The sequence below is a fragment of the Cervus elaphus genome, chromosome 31 (assembly GCF_910594005.1).
Source record: "Cervus elaphus chromosome 31, mCerEla1.1, whole genome shotgun sequence".
NCBI lineage: Eukaryota > Metazoa > Chordata > Mammalia > Artiodactyla > Cervidae > Cervus > Cervus elaphus.
In genome coordinates, this window is record NC_057845.1 from 39,232,881 (window position 1) to 39,242,932 (window position 10,052).

The window sequence follows — 10,052 nt, forward strand, 5'->3', positions numbered from 1 at the left end:
CAATAACTATCTTGAGTTTCTGGATGCCTTTGTGAGAACATTAAGTGATTAAGAGGTCAGATTCCATCCAGGCTGCGACACGCACAAGTCACAATTCCTCAGTGATATCCTGGATTTATTTTAGAGAGCTCTCTTAGCAATACAAATTATATTTTGGTTTCCTTTCCACACATCAAAGAGAAACATTATGGGGTGGCAAATTTTGCTCTGCTACTTCAATTTCTAAATAATAATCACAGAAACTGTGTTTGACAATTAAATTTTCCAAGTCACACAATATGCTAATATGCCAATTTATCTTCAACCAGTCCTTTCTAATGCAAGGATGCAGTGAGATCTAAATTTTATACTTCTTTGGTCTCAGGATGTAAGTACAACTTTTAGGCACTTATTATCTGAAGATGGTATGGCTTTTCATGGTAAAACAACACTGTAGGTTACTACTGCAGAACTTTAGTACTACCAAAGATAGACCAATCATGAATATAGGCATGTACTACCAGAAATGACTTTTTATTGGCTATGATGTTCCCAATATGAGGGAATCTACTAGGGAGATGGTTATTATTTATTGCATATTTACTATGCCAGGCATCATGCTGTTTTGTTTTTACTTATAGAATCAAGTCTATAACACAATGAATAAGTTATTTTTATTGTTCCAATTTTAAAAATGAGAAACTGGATGGTTAGACAAATTTTCCTATGGTTACATCAGGAAAATAAGTGTAACTAAAGGAAACAGAATAAATCCAGGGACTTCCCAGGTGGCACTAGTGGTAAAGAACCTGCGTGCCAATGTAGGAGACATAAGATGCCTGGGTTTGATCCCAGGGCCGGAAGATCCCCTGGAGGAGGGCATGGCAACCCACTCCAGTATTCTTGCCTGGAGAATCTCATGGACAGAGGAGCCTGACAGGCTACAGTCCATACTCTCTGACTCACAAAGAGTCAGATACAACTGAAATGACTAAGCATAGTCTAATTCTATATTTCATAAGATGAGATCACAAACACACTGTCAGTCCACAAAGAAACTAGTCACTGAGAGCTCAGAGGGCTTGGGATGTTAAAAAGATAAAAAGAATCAAAACATTCCTATAGAAAACTTGTCCTCTAAACTGGGAAATGGGTCACAAAAAACTTCAGATATATCTATATTTGTTCATCTTCCTTTATTTGGACTCTATGCTACTTGAATCTAGTCCTACATGCAGTGTAGTGTAGAGAACACCCTTATCCTGACATGATGTTTTCACTATGCTACTTTGGCATATGATGAATCAATTTCAACCATGTACAATTTTAAACAGATTCATAAAACTTCAGTAGTTGAGTAAACTCCAGGAATTGGTGATGGACAGTGAGGCCTGGCGTGCTGCGATTCATGGGGTTGCAAAGAGTCAGACACGACTGAGTGACTGAACTGAACTGAACTGAAGTGTGGCAAAAGTATGGTTCTCTTAGATTTTATGACATAAAGGTATGGAAACAATTTTGCCAAGTTCATCTCTCAAAACACCACCAACTGCTATACTTCTTTTCAAGAATGTTTCATTTCTCAAATTGGGGATGGGCTAGAAAAGACAGAGCATAGATTATGAGAAAAATGGGAAGGTCCATTTTTGATGAATTGCCTATTATGGACAAAGCATCAAAAGAGTAAATACAGATGACAAGAAAAAGACACACATTGCAAACATGGTATATTTCTCCATTAATTTTTAACATCAATGATTTCATTTTCAACTGATTTATTTTGATTAGTTTTTACATTGTATATCTTTCCCCACTCCCATTGTATATCTTTTTCCATTCCAATTTCCCACTCACTCAGATGTACTTGTGTTTCAATTTAATTTCTTTAATAATTTCACTTTCTTTAATTTCCTTCTGATACTATCAGTTCAGTTCAGTCACTCCATCATGTCTGACTCTTTGATACCCCATGAACCACAGCACATGAGGTCTAACTGTCCATCACCAACTCCAGGAGTCTACACAAACTCAGGTCCATTGAGTCAGTGACGCCATCCAATGATCTTATCCTCTGTCGTCCCCTTCTTCTTCTGCCTTCAATCTTTCCCAGCATCAGGGTCTCTTCAAATGAGTCAGCTCTTCACTCTTCAGGTGGTCAAAGTATTGCAGATTCAGCTTCAACATCAGTCCTTCCAATGAACACCCAGGGCTGAGCTGCTTTAAGATGGACTGGCTGGATCTCCATGCAGTCCAAGGGACTCTCAAGAGTCTTCTGCAAAACCACAGTTCAAAAGCATCAATTCTTTGGCACTCCGTTTTCTTTAGAGTCCAACTCTCATATCCCTACATGACTACTGGAAAAACCATAGCCTTGACTAGACAGACCTTTGTTGACAAAGTAATGTCTCTGCTTTTTAATATGCCGTATAGGTGGGTCATAATTTTCCTTCCAAGGAGCAAGTGTCTTTTAATTTCATGGCTGCAGTCACTATCTGCAGTGATTTTGGAGCTCCCCAAAATAGAGTCTGTCACTATTTCCACTGTTTCCCCATCTATTAGCCATGAAGTGATGGGACCGGATGCCATGATCTTAGTTTTCTGAATGTTGAGCTTTAAGACAACTTTTTCACTCTCATCTTTCACTTTCATCAAGAGGCTTTTTAGTTCTTCTTCACTTTCTGCCATAAGGGTGGTGTCATCTGCATATCTGAGGTTACTGATATTTCTCCCAGCAATCTTGATTCCAGCTTGTGCTTCCTCCAGCCCAGCATTTCTCATGATGTACTCTGCATATAAGTTAAATAAGCAGGATGACAATATACAGCCTTGACATACTCCTTTTCCTATTTGGAGCCAGTCTGTTGTTTCATGTCCAGTTCTAATTGTTACTTCCTGACCTGTCTACAGGTTCTCAAGAGGCAGGTCATGTGGTCTGATATTCCCGTCTCCTTCAGAATTTTCCACAGTTTATTGTGATCCCCACAGTCCAAGGCTTTGGCATTGTCAATAAAGGAGAAGTCAATTTTTTTCTGGAACTCTCTTGCTTTTTTGATGATCCAGCGGATGTTGGCAATTTGTTCTCTGGTTCCTCTATGTTTTCTAAAACTAGCTTGAACATCAGGAAGTTCACGGTTCATGTATTGTTGAAGCCTGGCTTGGAAAACATTGAGGATCACTTTACTAGCGTGTGAGATAAGTACAATTGTGCGGTAGTTTGAGCATTCTTTGGGATTGCCTTTCTTTGGGACTGGAATGAAAATTGACCTTTTCAAGTCCTGTGGCCACTGCTGAGTTTTCCAAGTTTTCTGGCATTGAGTGAAGCACATTCACAGCATCATCTCTCAGGATTTGAAATAGCTCAACTGGAATTCCATCACCTCCACTAGCTTTGTTCGTAGGGATGCTTCCTAAGACCCACTTGACTTCATATCCCAGGATGTCTGGTTCTAGGTGAGTATTAGTGATCAGACCATCATGATTATCTGGGTTGTCAAGATCTTTATTGTACAGTTCTTCTGTGTATTCTTGCCATCTCTTCTTAATATCCTCTGCTTCTGTTAGGTCCATACCATTTTGGTCTTTTATTGAGCCCATCTTTGCATGAAATATTCCCTTGGTATCTCTAATTTTCTTGAAGAGATCTCTAGTCTTTCCCATTCTATTGTTTTCCTCTATTTCTTTGCACTGATCGCTGAGGAAGACTTTATCTCTCCTCGCTATTCTTTGGAACTCAGCATTCAAATGGGTGTATCTTTCCTTTCGTCCTTTGCTTTTCACTTCTCTTCTTTTCACAGCTATTTGTAAGGCCTCCTCAGTCAGCCATTTTGCTTTTTTGCATTTCTTTTTCTTGGTGATGGTCTTGATTCCTGTCTCCTGTACAATGTGACAAACCTCCGTCCATAGTTCATCAGGCACTCTGTCTATCAGATCTAGTACCTTAAATCTACAAGGGATTTGATTTAGCTGATACGTGAATGGTCTAGTAGTTTTCCCCACTTTCTTCAATTTACGTCTAAATTCAGCAATAAGGAGTTCATGATCTGAGCCACAGTCTTATTTTTGCTGACTATATAGAACTCCTCCATCTTTAGCTGCAAAAAATAATATTAATCTGATTTCAGTGTTGACCATCTGGTGATGTCCATGTGTAGAGTCTTCTCTTGTGTTCCTGGAAGAGGGTGATTGCTATGATCAGTACTTTCTCTTGGCAGAACTCTATTAGCCATTGCCCTGCTTCATTCTGTACTCCAAGGCCAAATTTGCCTGTTACTACAGGTGTTTCTTGACTTCCTACTTTTGCATTCCAGTCCCCTATAATGAAAAGGACAACTTTTTGGGGTGTTAGTTCTAGAAGGTCGTGTAGGTTTTCATAGAACTGTTCTATTTCAGCTTCTTCAGCATCACTGGTCAGGGCATAGACTTGGATTACCATAATATTGAATGATTTGCCTTGGAAATGAACAGAGATCATTCTGTCGTTTTTGAGATTGCATCCAAGTACTGCATTTCAGACTCTTTTGTCGACTATGATGGCTACTCCATTTCTTCTAAGGGATTCCTGCCCACAGTAGTAGGTATAATGGTCATCTGAGTTAAATTCACCCATTCCAGTCCATCTTAGTTTGCTGATTCCTAGAATGTTGACATTCACTCTTGCCATTTCCTGTTTGACCACTTCCAATTTGCCTTGATTCATGGATGTAACATTCCAGGTTCCTATGCAATATTGCTCTTTACAGCATCGGATATTGCTTCTATCACCAGTCTCATCCACAACTGAGTGTTGTTTTTGCTTTGGCTCCATCCCTTCATTCTTTCTGGAGTTATTTCTCCACTGATCTCCAGTAGCATATTGGGCATCTACTGACCTGGTAGTTCATCTTTCAGTGTGCTATATTTTTGCTTTTTCATACTGTTCATGGGGTTCTCAAGGCAAGAATAATGAAGTGGTTTGCCTTTCCCTTCTCCAGTGGACCACTTTCAGATACTATAGGTAGCAAATACTTGAATCTCGCTCTTTTATAATCTAACTTGATAATTTTTGCCTTTAAACTTTTGTCTTTAGAACATTTACATTTAATATGATTATTCATATGGTTGTGTTTAAATCTAGTATCTATTTGGTTTACATTTGTCTAATCTATTTGTTTTCCCCTATTTAGAGTCATTTTAATTAATAGAATATCCTTATTTTTTTAAGTTACATATTTACTGAATAATTACAATTTCCATATGCTCTATACTCATTTTGGTCTGTTATTAATTTCTCTTAAGACTTGTTTGGCCCATGGCTTATTTAAAAGTATCCTGTTTAACTCCAAGTATTTTGTGATTTTTTCATCTATTTCTCTGTTATTGATTTCTAGTTTAATTCTACTGTGCTCTGAGAACATACTTTGTAAGATTTCTATCCTTTTAAATTGATTTAGGTGTGTTTTATGGCCCAGATTGTGGTCTATCTTGGTAAATGTTCCATGTGAGCTTGAAAAGATTGTGCATCCTCCTGTTGTTGGATAAAGCAGTCTATAAATGTCAATTAGGTCCAGGTGATTAATGGTGTTGTTCAGTTCAAATATAGTCTCACTGGTTTTCTGTGTGCAGGATCTATCTGTTATATTATGAGAAGTGTTGAAGCCTGCAACTCTAATATTGGATTTGTTTATTTCTCCTTGTGAATCTCTTTGTTTTTGTCTCATATATTTTAGTATGCTGGTCTTTGGGGTATATATCCGAGTGATTGTTATGTCTTACTACAGAATTGACACTTCTATCATTACATAATATGCTCTTTTTTTCCTGAAAGTTCCCCTTGTTCTGATCTGCTGGTTGAAATTAATATAGCTAGTCTAGATTTATTTTGTTTAGTGTTTACATAAAATGTCTTTCCCTATTTTCTTAAATTTAATCTATGAGTGTTTTATATATAAACTAAATAGTTTATATATAAACTAAGATACTTCTGGATTATATATTTCTTTCCACTCTGAAAGGCTCTGTTTATAATTGGTATGTTTAAAACATTCACATTTATAGTAATTACTAACAGAATTGGGTTAATATCTACCTTCTATTTTCAGTATGTTTTACTTATTCACAACTGATCAAGACTATCCCCCCCTACCCCCCCAAAAAACAAAAGGGCAAAAGGCAAAATGGTTGTCTGAGGAGGCCCTACAAACAGCTGAGAAAAGAGGAGATGCAAAAGGCAAAGGAGCATGGGAAAGACATATCCATTTGAATGCAGAGTTCCAAAGAATACCAAGTAGAGATAAGAAAGCCTTCCTCAGTGATCAGTACAAAGAAATAGAAGAAAAGAATAGAATGGGAAAGACTAGAGATCTCTTCAAGAAAACTAGAGATACCAAGGGAATATTTCAAGCAAAGATGGGCACAATAAAGGACAGAAATGGTATGGACTTAAGGGAAGAAGACAATATTAGAAGAGGTGGCAAAAATACACAGAAGAACTATACAAAAAAGATCTTCACGACCCAGATAACCACAATGGTATGATCACTCACCTAGAGCCAGCCATCCTGGAAGATGAAGTCAAGTGGGTCATAGGAAGCATTATTCTGAACAAAGCTAGTGGAGGTGATGAAATTCCAGCTGAGCTATTTCAAATCCTAAAACATGATGCTGTTAAAGTGCTGCACTGAATATGCCAGCAAATTTGGAAAACTCAGCAGTGGCTACAGGACTGGAAAGGGTCGGTTTTCATTTCAATTCCAAACACAGGCAATGCCAAACCATGTTCAAACTGCCACACAACTGCACTTATCTGAAGGGCTAACAAAGTAATGGTCAAATTCTACAAGCCAGGCTTCAACAGTACATGAACTAAGAACTCCAGATATTCAACCTGGATTTAGAAAGGCAGAGGAATCAGAGATCAAATGGCCAACATCCATTGGATCATCAAAAAAACAAGAAAGTTTCAGAAATATATCTACTTCTGCTTTTTTGACTATGCCAAAGCCTTTGACTGTGGGGATCACAACAAACTGTGAAAAATTCTGAAAGAGATGAGAATACCAGACCACCTGACCTGCCTCCTAAGTCTGTATGCAGGTCAAGAAGTAACAGTTAGAACTGGACATGGAACAACAGACTGGTTCCAAATCGGGAAAGGAGTGTGTCAAGGCTACAATTGTCACTGTGCTTATTTAACTTATATGCAGAGTACATCATGAGAAATGCTGGACTGGATGAAGCACAAGCTGGAATCAAGATTGCTGGGAGAAATATCCATAATCTCAGATATGCAGATACAACCACCCTTATGGTAGAAAGTTAAAAACTAAAGAGCCTCTTAAAAGTGAAATAGGAGAGTGAAAAAGTTGACTTAAAACTCAACATTCAGAAAACTAAGCTCATGGCATCTGGTCCAATCATTCATGGCAAATAGATGGGGAAACGATGGAAACAGTGACAGACTTTAATTTTGTGGGCTCCTAAATCACTGCAGAATGTGGCTGCAGCCATGAAATTAAAAACAAACAAACAAACAAACATACTTGCTCCTTGGAAGAAAAGCTATGACCAACCGAGAGAGCATAATAAAAGTCAGAGACATTACTTAGCCAACACAGATCGGCCTAATCAAAGCTATAGGTTTTCCAGTAGTCATGTATGGATGTGAGAGTTGGACTGTAATGATAGCTGAGCACGGGAGCATTGATGCTTTTGAACTGTCGTGTTGAAGAAGACTCTTGAGAGTCCCTTGGGCTGCAAGGAGATCAAACCAGTCTATCCTAAAGAAATGAAACCTGAATATTCTTTGGAAGGGCTGATGCTGAAGCTGAAACTCTAATACTTTGGCCACCTGATGTAAAGACCTGACTCACCAGAAAAGACCATGATATTGGGAAAGATTGAAAGTGGGAGGAGAAGGGGATGAAACAAGACGAGATGGTTAGAAGGCATCACTGACTCAGTGGACATGAGTTTGAGTAAGCTCTGGGAGTTGGTGATGGACAGGGAAGCCTGGCATGCTGTCCCGTGCAAGGACCCCTGCAGTCCTTGGGGTCGCAAAGAGTCAGACACGACTGAACGACTGAACTGAACTGAGCTTGTTCATTGTTCCCATTTTATCCTCCCATTACTTTCTGCCTTTTCAGATTTTAATTGAACATTTTATATAATTCCGTTTTATCTCTTCTCTTAGAGTATCAATTATAATTGTTTATTAAAAAGTTTGTTTAGTGGTTGCCCTAGAGTATTCACAATACATTTAGTAGTAATGGAATTCTCTTTCAAATAGTCCTATGCTACGTCATGCATAATCCATGTACGTTATAAAATAATGTTTTAACATTATACTCATTTCACTTAACATATTATGTAATCACAAAATACATTGTTGCCATTACTATTTTGAACTGAAATCTATTATATCAGTAAAGAATAAGAAAAAAAATCTTATTATATCTTTATTCCTATTCCAACAGTCTTGCTTTTTTAGATACAGTCTGAGTTTCTGACATATCATTTTCTTTTTGAAAAGCTTATTTTAACATTTCTTATAAGTCAGGTCATAAGGGATTTGAATTAGGTCATACCTGAATGGTCTAGTGGTTTTCCCCACTTTCTTCAATTTAAGTCTGAATTTGGCAATAAGTAGCTCATGATTTGAGCCACAGTCAGCTATCAGTCTTGTATTTGCTGACTGTATAGAGCTTCTCCATCTTTGGCTGCAAAGAATATAATCAATCTGATTTAAGTGTTGACCATCTGGTGATGTCCATGTGTAGAGTCTTCTCTTGTGTCTTGGAAAAGGGCATTTGCTATGACCAGTGTGTTCTCTTAGCAAAACTCTATTAGCCTTTGCCCTGCTTCATTTTATACTTCATTCTGTAATCCAAGGCCAAATTTGCCTGTTACTACAGGTGTTTCTTGACTTCCTACTTTTGCATTCCAGTCCCCTATAATGAAAAGGACATCTTTTTGGGATGTTAGTTTTAGAAGGTCTTGTCGGTCTTCATAGAACCATTCAACTTCAGCTTCTTCAGCATTACGGGTCAGGGCATAGGCTTGGATTACCATAATATTGAATGATTTGCCTTGGAAACAAATAGAGATCATTCTGTCGTTTTTGAGATTGCATCCAAGTACTGCATTTCAGACTCTTTTGTCGACTATGATGGCTACTCCATTTCTTCTAAGGGATTCCTGCCCACAGTAGTAGGTATAATGGTCATCTGAGTTAAATTCACCCATTCCAGTCCATCTTAGTTTGCTGATTCCTAGAATGTTGACATTCACTCTTGCCATTTCCTGTTTGACCACTTCCAATTTGCCTTGATTCATGGATGTAACATTCCAGGTTCCTATGCAATATTGCTCTTTACAGCATCGGATATTGCTTCTATCACCAGTCTCATCCACAACTGAGTGTTGTTTTTGCTTTGGCTTCATCCCTTCATTCTTTCTGGAGTTATTTCTCCACTGATCTCCAGTAGCATATTGGGCATCTACTGACCTGGTAGTTCATCTTTCAGTGTCCTATATTTTTGCCTTTTCTGGGGTTCTCAAGGCAAGAATACTGAAGTGGTTTGACATTCCCTTTTCCAGTGGACCACATTCTGTCAGACCTCTCCATGATGACCCGTCTGTCTTGGGTGGCCCCACAAGGCATGGCTTAGATTCATTGAGTTAGACAAGACTGTGGTCCTGGGATCAGATTGGCTAGTTTTCTGTGATTATGGTTTCAGTCTGCCTGTCCTCTGATGCCTTCTCTCAGTGTCTACCATCTTCCTTGGGTTTCTCTTACATTGGACGTGGGGTATCTCTTCACGGTTGCACCAGCAAAGCACATCTTCTGCTCCTTATGCCTTCAATTTAAGGGACTAGATCTGATAGACAGAGTGCCTGATGAACTATGGATGGAGGTTCCTGACTTTCTACACAAGACAGGGATCAAGACCATCCCCAAGAAAATGATGCAAAAAAGCAAAATGGCTGTCTGAGGAGCCCTTACAAATAGCTGAGAAATGAAGAGAAGTGAAAAGAAAAGGAGAAAATGAAAGATATACCCATTTGAATTCAGAGTTCCAAAGAATAGAAAGAAGAGA